Here is a 9,390-nt window from a genome sequence, read left to right as displayed (position 1 = left end):
CTAAAGAACAGCCTACTTCCATGGGCTACGTCTTTACTGGGTGAAGAATTTAAATTCAATGTTTGTGAATGGGGATGGAGAAACAATAGCAACAACGAACTTGTCCCAATAATGACGGATATATATATGCATATAGCACCAGAAGCATTGATCAAAGTAATTAGATGCAGATGTAAGAAATCAAGGAAAAATCCATGTGGAACGAAAACTTGCACCTGTCGTAACTATGGAATGGCATGTGTTTCTTCGTGTGGTGAATGTCATGGTGTTGAATGTGATAGTATAGTAAGTATGCTTGAAATACAAAGATAGTTTCACATCTTTTTCGTATCAAAGTAATAATTAGTATGAACGACATACTCCAGAGACTAGACGAAAAACTTAAGAATGAAGACTTTTTTCACTTCTGCAAAACGTCGATGTTGGTACTGAAGAAGAGGAATGCTCGTACAATGAAGATGAAACGGGACAAGACGAGAAGGAAAGCAACATCTTTGACGTTTTTGATGATGATGATAGCTTCAATTTATGTTTCGCTTACTTTGTTTAATTCTTGTTAAAGAATATAAAAGAATAAGTCCAACAGTGACGAATAATTTCAAATTTGCCTGAAATTCATGGATTTATTCTTTTGCTTAATCGGTAATAACTTTTTTTCTGTACATTTTTAGGGTTCTGGTTAATAGAAAAAGTTGTTCCCCTTGAAAAAAGCTAAAAAATGATGTATAATATGTCCTATTTTGAAAAACTTGAAATTTTCATATGTTGGACTCAAAAGGGATTGTGACGTCATTTGGAAAAAGGGCCCAAAAAGTGGTTTCCCATCATCCGATTGATGGGGATTTTTTTTTGAGCCATTTGCATAATATGGGGAAGGTCTGAACAACGTATCAACTTGATAAAAAAATTTTCCCACAAACACCACTTTTTAAGGTCCCACGACTGCACTAAGATGTCTTCACCAATCGGCTACGCAGTCGACATCATCTTAAACCTAACAGATTTTCTCTCGGCACACATGCTGGACTTCATTATAATTGAAACTCACCGCACGCTGGAATGTCAAGCTGTTCAAGAGTTTGCATTATCACAGGTACAATGTCGTGTTGCGAATCTTTTTGCATGGCTTATAAGTCAGTGACTTGCATTTTAGTTACCGTAGAAATGAGTCATTTACATTTCCTAATTATGTTTCTCTTACAAGAAATATCTAAAAGTATAAAAAAGTATGTACCAGTAGCTAACTAGGTATACAGTCCCAGCTTGATAACTAGGTATACAGTCCCAACAAGCACAAAGGCTAGTCAAACTTATCGAATTCTGCAAATGTATAATACGCCAGCCCAAAGAACCAGGTTATTCGGGTCCAGGCAGCAAACAGGAGTCCCAGGTCTGCAAGTAACTCAGCAGAGAAGTTATCTAGGTATGGAAATTTGGTTTTAAGAATATAAAGCTTTTGAAGCCTGGTAACTTGGCCTACACTAGAGCTTTAGAGCGTGTTCGAATCACTTTTGAAATAAAATGTTTTCACATATTAACTTAACCTTTGCAGATTCATATCTCTCGCTCAAAAGTTGAGAGTATCAATAGGTAATAAAAATATCATGGAAAAACGTCTGTGATGTCGCATAGGAAAGCCTTGCTACTACGCACTGTGCATCATAATTAGAGTCTGTTTGGGAAAGCGATCACACAAAGAATTCGCACAAAGACTGGTGCAAAGCTAGGATTCGCACAAAGACTGGTGTCGCTGCCACTAGCCCGATAAACAGAAGCACAACCAGGCAGCACCAATTAAATAGGCAGCTAGAAGCGGAATGGCCCGATTCAGTGAGTTTGATCCCTTAACGGAGGATTTTTTCAATTTTTTTTTTAAATTATCGGGTATATACCGTAGCCTAATTATCATTGCCGTTTTAGGGTTAGGGGTTAGGATTAGGGGTTAGGAACTCACCGAATCAGACTCACCGAATAGTAGCAGACCCGCTAGAAGAGCGCCCTTCCACATGCACAAAACAAGACATTCAAAAGCATACCCAAGCGCTGCATGCAATTTAATCGATTGTGTGCAGCCGCTTGCACTTGCAGCACGTAATTAAAGCGAGAGAGTTTAAATGCGTGTTTGAGCAACTTGTGTTTAGAACTTCTAAAGGCATGTATGACTGGTTTTGAGTGTGGTTTTGCTGGCCGATGCTTATCGGCGAAAAATAGCTGATACAATATATCCGCTACTCCTGATATCGGCCGATAAATATCGGCTGACCGATATATCGGTCGAGCTCTGCCGTGATTTTGGTAAACCTAATATCCGCCATTTTGCCAAAAATGACTTTTTTGCATTTTTCTACGTTTAAAGATTTCATGCATCTCCTGACAAAAATTTGTGCCGGAATGTAGTATGGTTTTCGAGATAATTGGTGTGTAAAACCTAACATATTGTAATTTGTGCAAAAATAATTTTCTGAAACCTAACATATTCATCTACTCCAATCACGTAACAGGATATCGTCACGTGACAATCATAATTTCAGCAGCAATTGCAGCAGGCTACTTCACCACATCTTAGGCTACATCTCTTGAGTTGCATGAAGCGGATTTAAAAGCCTGTGATAAAGTAGATTGGGCTAAAATGTTGCTAAGCACTACCGGTAAGTATTATAAGCTTAATGTAGGCTAGCCTAAAAATGTCGCTTTTCTTTTCATTAAATGCAGTATGGCCTACTGGTGTACTGATGGCTTAGTTGACTTTACGTTACACTAAATAACATAGCTTGCATACGATTATTAAGCTTTCAAAGCAGAGGCCCGGGAGAACGCTACTCAGTGTGTTTGGTCATTTTTAATCAACCGTAACCTACCAGTTGCTGTGTAGCCAATGCAGTACGGTAGCCTTCAATGAAGGCATGGTTATTAAGTAGGCTACCAGCAACTGATTTTAAATCGGCGATAGCCTTTTAACCTAGCAGGCTTCTGTGATATCAGCAAAGTTATCTGCAGATTACAGTGACGAAATGATAGGCTACACAATTCTGAGAGAAATTCAGAGGCTTACCGGTAGCCTACTTTAGGTTTGATTTAGGCTTACAAAGACAACATAGTGTGGTAAAAGCCAACATTTAGCTTATTAGGCTTTATCATACAAAAACATAATATAACATTAAATAAGACAATGAGGAGGTTAAAGTCAAGATCGAATGTATATATTAGGTTTTATCATACAAACCTAATACATTTTTTATAACTAGTTATCTGGCAAAACCAAATATGCGGCATGCGCCATGTTTTAATATTAAACAAACAAAAACTTGGCTCAAATTTCATTTTTAAAAATTTTGTTTGGTTGTCCGTTTCAGCCTTACAAAAGTCAACTTCGAGTGTTTTACCTTGGTAATTTTACAGCTATAAACACAAAAAGTCGTTTATCTCGAAAACTTGAAAATGGCGGATATAAGGTTCTGCCAAATCACAACAGATCTCTACCTAGATATATCTCTGGTTTAGCACATTTGTTTGCACTTGTCTATAGCACAGCCGAATATGCTGTTCCAGTCTGATAATGCAGTGCACAACTGCACATGCTTCCAAGGTTTATGTTACCCTCCATGACACCATGGTCCATGAAGATGATCACCGGTTGTCTTCACCCAACTCCCACTGCATTCCTATCTGTACTGTCACAGACTTCTCAAGCCAACCCGCCAAGAAACAAAATGGCGCACCAACTTACACAGCAAGCTCTATTGGATGGGGATCATCCCTTGAATCAATTGGTTCTTAAGGAACAACTTAATTTAGAGCCTCCACGCCTTAAATCTTGCAAACCTTTCTCTCGCCATGCTACAGATCTCTGTGATTCTAATTTCGACCTTCAAAAGGCCTGATTTAAGAACCTCAAAATGCAAATGCCAACCTTACATCGCTTGATACTGATAGCAACACAGTCCGAACACTCAATATGCCTGAATGAAATAATGTGACTGCTACCAGCCTACCACCGCGTAGCCGAAAGCACATAAATTTGCATTTGCTTTGTTATTGTTTGACAACAAAAGTGCTGCCAGATTATCAGAAAATTTTACCTCAGGTTTTGATAGTGAAAAGGTGGTATTGGAATATGGGAAACACGTTTTTTGTGGGGGTTAATAAACTACGCTTTGGCCTAGAGCAGGGGTAGGGATATTGGACTTAGGGGATCCGAAGCTTATCCGTTTTTTCATTTATTTCGTCCAACTGAAGGGCATGCCTAAATCGTGGTGTGCTCGTTTTTAGTTTGGTTTAAGCTGGTAGGTTATGAATATGGAAGACAAAGTTGTGACTAGTGTCAGTCTGTCAGATAGGCTAAACCGAGCAGATTTTTAATTTTCAAAATTCTGTTGATTGGATGAAGTGTCAATCTGCTATTGCCTGGAGTGGTCATTTTCTAGGCTATAGGGTACCAGTACTGTATGTTGGAGGGAAATAGTTAATTTCATTATAAACTGACGGTCCAAGTTTATTCATAATAAAAACATACTTGAGTTTAGTACTAATCAGCTGGAAGCAGCAAATGACCAATGAGATTAGTAGGCTAACACTGGGGGAGCAAGTCTTTTCGGCGCAGACAGTTAGGCGCCGGTCAAATAGATGCGCACACTGTGGCGTCTGGATATTTAAGTGCGAAGCACTGTGGCGCCCGTTTATTTAGGTGCTATTCCTAGTAAAGTCTGCAGATTGTATCAGCTTGGCAGGTAGGGCAATGCTTTTTACACAAAATGTTATATTGAACAAAAAAATATGTCATGGCTTCCGTGAGTGAAGCTGCTTATGCCGGTAATGCTTTTCCCACAAAATGTTATATTGAACAGAAAAATATATTGTATTTTAATGCGCGTGTTCGGCATTTATTTGTTGTTAGTCCAGGTTTGCGTCGGCGAACGTTTTATCAATAAATTATTCAAGTTTTCGAACATTACTGAGTTCACTTTTAGTTAAGTCAAATAATAACTACACTAAACATCAGTAAAAAATATACCGTACCGTAGCCTATATTCAAGCGGGTGGTAGGCTTGAGTGAAGAGTAACTTAGTTTTCTGTCAAAACCCTGACTAGGTTTAATAACGAGCAAAGTTGCACCATTATGCTTGCAACTTGTAACCAGTGTTCACATGCCCTATAGAAGTGTATTCATGTAGTAGAGCGTTGTCTCATACGTACTCGCAACACGACCAATCCATCCGAGTAGAAGTAGCCTAATTGCGAAAGATAACAGATTAAGTAAAGGTCCATCTGGCTGCAACCTGTGTTCAGGATAAATAGCAAATGTCCTGTGGAGATGAGCTAAAATCAAGAGTAGTAGAGCGTTGTCTCGCACTTCATATCCACACGCGCATTAACAAAACAACATGTTTTTCTGTTCAATATAACATTTTGTGTGAAAAGCATTGCCCTACCTGCCAAGCTGATACAATCTGCAGACTTTACTAGGAATAGCACCTAAATAAACGGGCGCCACAGTGCTCCGCACCTAAATATCCAGACGCCACAGCGTGCGCGTCTATTTGACCGGCGCCTAACTGTCTGCGCCTAAAAGACGTGGACCCAACACTGGTAGGTTGGCTAACAATACGCAATCACACATCATTTCTACTCGTGCCAATGTATGATATAATGCTACCAAGTCTTTTTCATATCTCATTGTGCTTATATCTGAAACTAAGTACTTGTGCTTGAATGTTATAGGTCATTCAAATTGTTTAGCAATATGGGGTTTACCTGTTGCGTTCCTAATTGTAATACTGGTTATCGTTTATCTCAAAGTAATAGACAAAAAGTGTCAGTTTTTCGATTACCTTGCAATCAAGATGCAATTCAAGTTTGGATTAAAGCTATTCCTAGAGAACAATATGTAGTCACTTCCTCCAGTAGAGTTTGTGCAAAACATTTTTATGATTCAGACTTTATAACAAGTACTACCGATGTCCGAGAAAGAAGAGTTGCAAAAAGAGAATTGTTGCAACTGAAAAAGCTTCGCCTAAAGCCGTCAGCTGTACCAAGAATATTTCCTGGTTTACCTGGTTATCTGACAAAGCAACACCCACCTAAAAGATCCACTTCTACATCTACAGCGTCTGCATGACTGAAAAAGGAAAATGATTTGACGACTAACCGAACAATTTAGACTCGTTTAATGATTTGAAAAAAGTGATGAATGCACTAGATGAAATCTTCTTTGTTGTTGCTGTCTCCGTTGACAATCATGTAAAAAACTTGCAACAGGTATTTATGTCTGCATGAATTGGTTGTGATGAGAGCTGGGTAATGATATTTTTGACATGCTTTAATTTGTCACTAGACCCAGGGTAGTTCCCGGTGCCGTTAAAGGGTAATGGTTTGCGCATGTGCGCGCCTATTTGACCGGCGCCTAACTGTCTGCACCTAAAAGACGTCGACCCTTGTAAGTTGGGTGTACTTTTATGCAGTTTGAATGTATATACAAATTTATTGGACAAAAGGTGTAATTTTATTGGTGGTAATGCTTTGCTTCACATAGTTCAAATTAACTAACAATGTACATACTCTTTTATTTAGAAAAATGTTCATGGATATGTGCGGGAACAACAAATTGTCAAGTTGCATTGTGCATCCTACAAGGAAAGAAAAGCATTTGTACCTATTATTTGACTTCACACACAATTTTAAAAATATTTTCAATAATTTTCTGAATAGAAAGAGAATGCACTTTCCCCCTGTTGGTGAAGATCATAGACACATCTTTGGTAAAAAATGCACTGCTCATTTTGAGCATATAAAACGCTTGTATGCTCTTGAGGAACATAAGCCTCTGAAGGCTGCATTTGCACTGAGGAAAGCATCGCTAAATCCCAGCAGCATAGCACGTACGTACATCACCTGGCAACATGCTTTAAGTAAGTAAAGTTGTAAAATATGGTATTAATGACACAGACCCATCTGTGAATTGAATATAGAACTCACTGCCTTGTAATGCATACACTTAAATGGTGCTCAGCTGGTGTAGTTTCTGTCTTGTATGCAGAAAGGTTTTGTCCGGATGATATGAGCATTAAGCACAACCACATTTTAAAATAGCATTTGAAATTGGTCGGTTATGATATCACAAAGACATATAGGCCTATAAAAGAAAGTAATAATATGCTAGTAATTTAGGTTAGCACTATTACTGGAAACTGTGTACGAAATTAAAGTCATAGAATAAAAAATACTGAATAAGACTATTTTTGCCAGCCGCAAGCTCGCAAGCCAACGATGGCCTTTGCTATTTTCAGGTGTGTTCTGTGAATCAACTGCGCAGTGCGCATGCCTTAGAGTTGTATGCTGAAAGCAATGCTGGGTTCCTGGAAACATCAAGATTTGTGAAATTCATATCTAAAATTTGGAAAATCATGTTCGTTAAATCACCATTTAAGGGTATGTCATGTCACTATACTGATATCGCAAATTTTACATATATATAAAGCAGACTTCGTACAACCAACAGCAACAGCTTTTCTGCAAAGTTTACAGAAGTTAGTGGAAGAAGTTAAAAACAGTGAACCAGCATATATGGATCAATCTTATTGGTGCATACGAGAATACGACGACCCTAAAGCTGTTCTAAAGTTTATTATGCTTCCTGTCCACAACATTACTTGTGAAAATTTTCTGTTTTTTTTTTTCAATCCAAATTAGATCATGAGCAAGTGGTAGAATCACTATCACCAGCAACTATTCCAACACATTAATAGCCAAATTTAGGACTTGTAGACTACATGAGGAAACATTTGCTACTGATAGCGGTTCGACATGTTACTTTCCAGGCGTCGCACTCTCTTATGAACGGTTACATATTAATGCAATGTTATTGATGACATTTTTTCTTTTTTGTTTGTGAAATGCTCACTTAACTCACTGCATTGTGTGTTTTGAAAGTGTAGCAAAAAAGGATGACATGTGCATGCCAAGGAAATTTCCTAAAGAAGGAGAGGATCAACCTCCCATCATGTGCTACCTTGCAGCTGCAGTTGATATATTTGTGAAGTGGCAACAATCTGGAAAAGCTGGTCTCACTGAGCAAACATTCTTGGCATACATTCAAACGATGACAGCAGTGCCCGAACTTGCTCAGTATTTGCATGACAGTTTGGGATTGATGTACATTCTTCAGTGCCAACAGAGTTGTGCTTCGCTGTAACGACAATGGCTGTTCAGTATTACGATGTCGTACTCAGCAATCCTTCTGCTAAAAAGAAAATGCTCACCCTACCAAACTCACGCTCTGCTTTTATTCGAGCCGTTAAAAATGCAGCAGAGACGTCATTTGGTTTGCGATTGGGTTTGCAGGCTGATGTGGCTTGTCCAAAAGGCCACTGCAATTTCGTGTTGATTGGAAAAACTTCGTTTAATTGTTTTGCCAAAAATCAACTGAAACGTTTGAACGCATCCAGGCGCGAGGAACCCGCGAAGATGGCTCGAACAGTACGCAAGCTTACGAGTGGTGGTTCACGCAAGACTGCAAATACTTGAATTTATGTCATTGCCTGATTACCAGCTCAGTGGCTGAGTGGTTTCGCCTTCGGCTCTGGTGCTGGTAGATCTGAGATCGATTCCAGGTCGGGCCAAACCGAAGACTTTAAAAAAAAAAAACGGTACCGATTGTGTTCTATCCTGCATAGCGCAGTGAGAATGAGTCGGGTAATAATGTGATAACATCGTAAACCTGATATAAATGAAAAATGAGCCCTGTCGCTAAAAGACCTTAGCTGTTGTAGAGCGACAATAAATAAAACCATAACATTATTATTATTCATTGCCTGATTGTGGTTACAGTATAAAGTTATGATATCTGATTGTCCAGTGATATCATATTTATAGGTATTATTCTTGTTTTGTTTGTGTACATAGCCTAGTAGCCAAGTTTATGAACAATAAGCCATTAGTCGTTTTTTTTCTTTTGTGGATTCTACATGTAGCCTAATGAATTGGTTATAACTTATAATATTAATGATTTTGTCATCAACATAAGATTGACAATAATGTACAGATACAACTTTTGTGAAACGACGAATAAAACAGCCAGTGCAAAACAAACATTTTCTCGTGTAGTAACACCGCATTGTGCAATTCATTGTAGGCAACATGGTTAGCCCTTCAGTTGGACGGACGAATTTTGAGTTTCGCATCCCGTTAGTGTCTAGGTATCCCTGAGCAGGGGTCACCAAAATTTTTTCTTTGAGGGCCGGATTGCAGCGAAATTAACAGCTGCGGGCCGGATGCAAATTGCGAAAAGATATACAACTATTTAGAATCTCCATTGACTTGAATTGAGCACAATAAATAACAAAGTCAGCGGTGGAATAGCAAAGTTGTTCAAAACTTCGCTTAAACCTGATCTTC

Source organism: Aplidium turbinatum, chromosome 17 (genome assembly GCF_918807975.1).
Source record: "Aplidium turbinatum chromosome 17, kaAplTurb1.1, whole genome shotgun sequence".
Classification (NCBI taxonomy): domain Eukaryota; kingdom Metazoa; phylum Chordata; class Ascidiacea; order Aplousobranchia; family Polyclinidae; genus Aplidium; species Aplidium turbinatum.
Note: the sequence above shows the minus strand (reverse complement) of the source record.